General features: G+C 28.5%; 1 protein-coding gene across 2 annotated transcripts in view; it reads left to right on the top strand.

Moving 5' to 3' along the window:
* The window catches only part of Pka-R1 (protein kinase, cAMP-dependent, regulatory subunit type 1), a 319,862-nt gene that overhangs the window by 170,746 nt on the left and 143,456 nt on the right, over positions 1-5,660 (top strand). The gene's annotated exons all lie outside the window — the stretch shown is intronic.

Below are 5,660 nucleotides of genomic sequence, written 5' to 3' on the forward strand. Positions count from 1 at the left end.
TCAGTCCTATCCTGTTTATTGTTGGCAAATAGTGAGTACACTCTTCGAAAATATGTCTAATCGTAAGAATGGACAGACAATATTTGCAAATATGAAGTTTAAAATCGGTTGAAAAATAAATTTAATACAATTTTCCTTCCCGATCATCTTTAATCAATCCTGATATCAGTATTCAGTTGGTACCTTATTTAAAACTGAGACTTGAGAGACTGTTAGCAGAGTCAGTAGGAATGGCAGCCATTGATCAAATGCTAGGCTGATTCAGTTACAAAGGCTTTTTCACTCTTAAGGTGGCTGACGCTTACTTGCATATGAGATATTGAACTGTAATATTCTTTTGTAATGTCTCATTAGATTCATAATTAACAGAAAGCTTTTTGACCATTATTTTTGCATTCGCCTGCATGGATAAAATGAAACGCACACGTGTCATTCCGAAAGACTGTTTAGGGACCCTTTATGAATTTATGGCAATAATTCAAATAAAGCAATCTGCTTCTCGAAATGAAACAATCTTTGGCCTACTTTAATATCATTGTAAATTAATTTTAAGTAATGCCAACGCTTTTAATATTTTCAATTGTGTTTTTCATTCGAATATTAATTTTATACCTTCATATTTTGGCATCTATGGGCTGAATCTTTTAATCGTACAATTCAGTTAACGGGATAAATGTGATGTAGGTTTATGAGCATTAATTTCGCTGTACTCTCACTTCACTTTTAACGTGGATAAAAACAGGTCTTCAAAACAAATTCCATTATTAAACTGATGTAAAATTTACTTTATGCCTCCAATACGATGGCGACAATTGAATTAAATTCCATATTTGATATAGTCAACTCGCATACATTTAGAATTCTAGTGACAATTCTACCTTACTAGTGGGCAAGAAAACAGTTACTCTACCTTATATGATATAAATTTGGATCTAAACCATTTAATCTTCTAGTAAACCCTTTTGAATATAGAGACGTTAATTCCGGACCTCCTTTAAAAATACATGCAGCCTAAAGGTCTATTCAGTCTATACGTTCCGTTTTCCTCGCTTACCGTTTACATTATGTTTCCATAGAATATTATAAACTTTAAATTAATAGCTGTGCACTACCTTTTCGTTCCACACGTTTTCCGCTATTTCATATTAGTATAAAGGGTATGGAAGGAAAATGGAACGTATGTTGTAAATCGACCTTAATTCAACAAAACCAAAATTATTAATGAAGTGCAACCTGGATATTTGCCAATAAGCAACAAAGAACTACTCGGGGGAATAAGTAATATAAAATATTAATATATCAATGTAGTACTAAAGCTTTAAAAAAATGTAGAAACATTATTTGTAATATTTGAAAAAATAGTCAGTGTACTGTCTTAAGGCTTACTATTTATTTTTTCCCGGTAGAAAAGATGTATACGTTAAAACAAATAATAATATTCTAATGATGTTACTACCATTGGAAGAATGGTAGTACATAACCCCCTAAAATCAGCGCGATCACATTCTTGCACATTTTACATTATTTCATTTTCAGAAGTTTTACTATTGTCGGCCAGCCCGAAGAACACTTTTTTTTTGTGTTTTTATAAATTATTTATTTAAACAGGAGACCAGTCAAACTATTTTGGAAGATTGTATTTCAATACTTAATCTTTCAAGGAATTGTTTATAGTTTTTAAAGTGACTAAGTAACAATTCACTGCGCATACTTTGTTATGACACCCTTTTATAGGATACTTATTATTCAAACAAATCAAAATCATATCCATTATAAAATATATTTTCGTTTGATTTTTAATTTAGATATTCGATAAAATTGCAGAATCCAGGAAAATAGATTATACAGGATCTGAACTATATATTAAACATTTCAGTATTATTGTAGCGATAAATCTATACAAGTTCGTCTCCAGAATCCAAAAAAAAACAACAACGATAAACCCATATAAACGATATATTTATGAAATTATAAACATGAGTGTTCTGAATATATTTATAAATGCAATAGGAATAAAATAAATAAGGAATAATCAATCATAAGTACATACATGCTGTATGATATACGAAGTCGTATTTAACTTCAATAAACAGAGCACCATAAATACATTTTGACCAACAGAATATTAAATAATCTTGTGAAACATGATAATAATAATAATTCGCTTAAATAAACAATTATTGGAGGTTATTCCTGTAATTCCATTATCGCATATTAGGTAGTACGCATTTATTATAAGGATTATCCACCAGTAATTTTAACGAAAATCCCATCAAATCATCTTGTTGCGCCTGGATTTGATCCGTTAATCGTTATTTAATTAAATACAGTAAAATCCAGCCGTCCATATTCTAATAAGTCAATGGATAAAATTAATAATATCGGTGTTTTGAAATTTGGTTTAATATTTATAAATATATTCATTATAATAAAACTTACATTCCAAGAGTCCTGGAAAAAAAAATCAAGTTATTTTACCCCGATTTTTTATTACTTTCGTAGAAACTATGTATACTTGCTAGTCAAATTTAGTGAGTATGCCAGTTATAGTTATGGAGAATAAAAAACCGTAGCCGTTGCAAAACGTTACAAATAAATTAATTTTCATTTGGGGTGTCATGTTCTTAGAACTACCCACAACATTATTAAAAACCTTGTAGAACATCTTGTCAAGTAGTGTAAATTTACTAAATTATGAGCCCTAATACGTTCAATAGCTCCCGAAATATAGTTTTCAAAAAGCAATATTTTTTCTAAACATGAAAAAAACAACATTCTGTAAATTTACTTTGAAAAAATGTTTTACATTTTTTAATCATAATGTATGATTATTCGTTGTTTAGAAAAAAATACCTTTTTTTTTTATATAACTTTATCTCTGGTACTATCGAATAAAAAAATCTGTATTAGTGTCCCCATTTTTTATATTTATTACAGAGAAGTTTTATAGTTGAAGGTGGTTGTAAGGATTTGGATGAAAATGAATGAAAAATGAGTGAACAATTTAATTTTTCCTGGAAAAAAAAATAAACTTCAGAGGTTGTGCATCTTAAATATTTAAGTATTTACTTTTTAATGACAGTTACTGTTTCGCTTGTGTAATCAAGGAATAAGTTTTTCAGAATCATTGTCTAACGGAAAATTACTAGTATTTTTACTTTGAAAAACTCACAAATGAATTTTTGTAACTTCTAGAATAGCCGCCATTTTTTATTTACCCTTACCATAATTGGCAGAATTATAATTTTTACTATAATATGTTAATAATTTTTATTAAAGTAATCCAAAATTGGGTGAAATCATTTGATTTTTCTTCTCTTTGGTTATTGAACTATTATTGTTTTTATAATATTTTGTTATGTTCCTTAACGAATCTAGTTGGTATACTTATGTTGAAAGTTATCCTTTTTATTCAAATACAAAATACTCATAAATTAAATTCACGTCCTTGCCAGTTGTTGATAATTAAGCTGAATAAACGTGGGATAAAGTTAGGCAAACGGAGGTATAAAAAAGCTATTATTCATATCCTGCTCTGACAAGTTTTTTGTTCCTATTTTCTTTTCTTCTTTTATTTATTTATTTTTTTTTTTATAGAGGGGACCTTCTAATTCCAGATAATTCTTTCATACTTATATTGTCTCATATATGTTATTTATATTCCAATTTATTATTAATATTACTTGTTTAATTCACTTTGTCATTTAAAATTGTTTACAAACATTTTATGTAAATCTTAAATTTCATACTCATGAGTTACATTTTATTTAGTTGCATAAATTTTTTTTTCCCGAATAAGGTTATAAGATTTTAAATCGTGCATAATATTTATTAGATTTTTATTTGAATATAATTTCTATATTTCTTTGCTAGTTTAAGGGTGAATGTAGTTTCAATTTCATTTTTTCTGGTTTATGTTTAGTTAAAATCTTATTGATGATAATACAAATAAATTTTTTGAGGTTAATAACTTCCAATTTGAATATATTTTATTCTAAATGATCATAATGTTGCACAACGTTTCGGGACTATTGCTCCATATTCATGTACTTTAATAAACCTCATAATTAGCCAAACTTATAATTTCACAAAAGGAAGTTTTTAACCTCAAAAAATTTATTGAAGAATAAAAATAAAATATCAACCTATTCTGTTTTTATTTTATCCTGATTCTATACATATTTCAATTAAGGTTGAAAAGTTCTTTTTTTTCTTCTGAGTCAGAAGTCTACCTGTTTATATATATTTCTAACGTCCGTTTTTTGAATTTTCATTTTTTTTCTTGTTATGTTGGTATCATACGTGATCAGCTGGTTTTTGGAATCGGTGGACTATGATATTTTATTCGATCATTTTCTAAGTTGACTATGTCTATGTAACAGAAAATGAAACTGAGCTGAACAAATCTAAAATGTAAGCTGTAACCTAATGAATAAAATATAAAGTGGCGTTGAAAATATATACTAAACAAAGCAAAAATTATCTAAATTGAACCAATATTGACAAAGTTACAACCTATGGTACTCCAGAACCATGATTAATTTTAAAATATGTGCCGAAAAATTCCTATGGAAAACCTTTTTTAATAATGTTTATTATCATGTGACTTAGGATAAGACAATTTTTTGACGCGTTTTATAAATTAATTTTTCTTTAGGTATGGTACTTTTTCACTTGAATTTCGGGTTTCACTTAGTTAAATAAATGCCCTCGGTAGTGTATGTGAGAAACGTTTGATCCAAAATTACTCAGCAAGTGTAGAATAAAATTAAAAAACATAATCCAGCTATGAGTTTCATGTCATATAAAAGTTTTAGTTATTAGCCAATAACAACCTATTTCTTTAGATATAGGTTATTATTTTTTAAAAATCAGTAAATACTCTTAAAGAATTTTTGATGTTGGAAAAGTGTAGATCCATTTACTTTGGAGATCCCTTCTCTACTCAACCTTATCCTGAACCAATCTATTCAAGTAAAAGTGGAATATATGTTCCGTAAACAGTGGTCGTAATGTAAAATGATACATTAATGATTCCAGCCATTTCATTGAAGGATTTTCTCTTTTTTATTACTATGAAGGCGATGTTTAAATTTAAAAAATAAGCATACACTATTTTCAAGAAATTTGAAGTAAGGTTTAACCTCAATTTTACTTTTGTCTTAATAAATAAAATTTGCCATTTATGTGAGCTGACAATCCTCTGTGAGGCCTGGTTAAAATATTGCATCAGATACTGATGTGTTAGACACCCCCCTGGTACGGACGATAAGAGCGAGCGATTGGCATAGGGTATTACAGCCCTCACGTCTACCCTTTACACTTAATGCCAGGGCATTTTGTACCATAGGCTGCCTAAGCTCCGCTGACCTTTTACCTATCAGCTCTACCATTGCAGGATTTTGATAATGCCGGCTTTGTTAATCACGGCACGATTGATTGTGTGGGCAGGTTTATCTCACCAATAAAATATAGTTAAAAAAAAGTGTTATTATTTTAGAGATAAAGGTTCAAATATTTTTTTACATTGTTACCTGCCCCCATTGATATGCTTTAAAGTTATTTCTATGTAAAAATACCCCCATTTTCTCCCACTACGTTTATTTATAATTTTTTTTTTTTCGCAAAATGAACTTGAAGGAAAAACACCGTGGATATAT

Source organism: Halyomorpha halys, unplaced genomic scaffold (genome assembly GCF_000696795.3).
Source record: "Halyomorpha halys isolate HHAL.00 unplaced genomic scaffold, Hhal_1.1 Scaffold208.1, whole genome shotgun sequence".
Taxonomy (NCBI): Eukaryota; Metazoa; Arthropoda; class Insecta; order Hemiptera; family Pentatomidae; genus Halyomorpha; species Halyomorpha halys.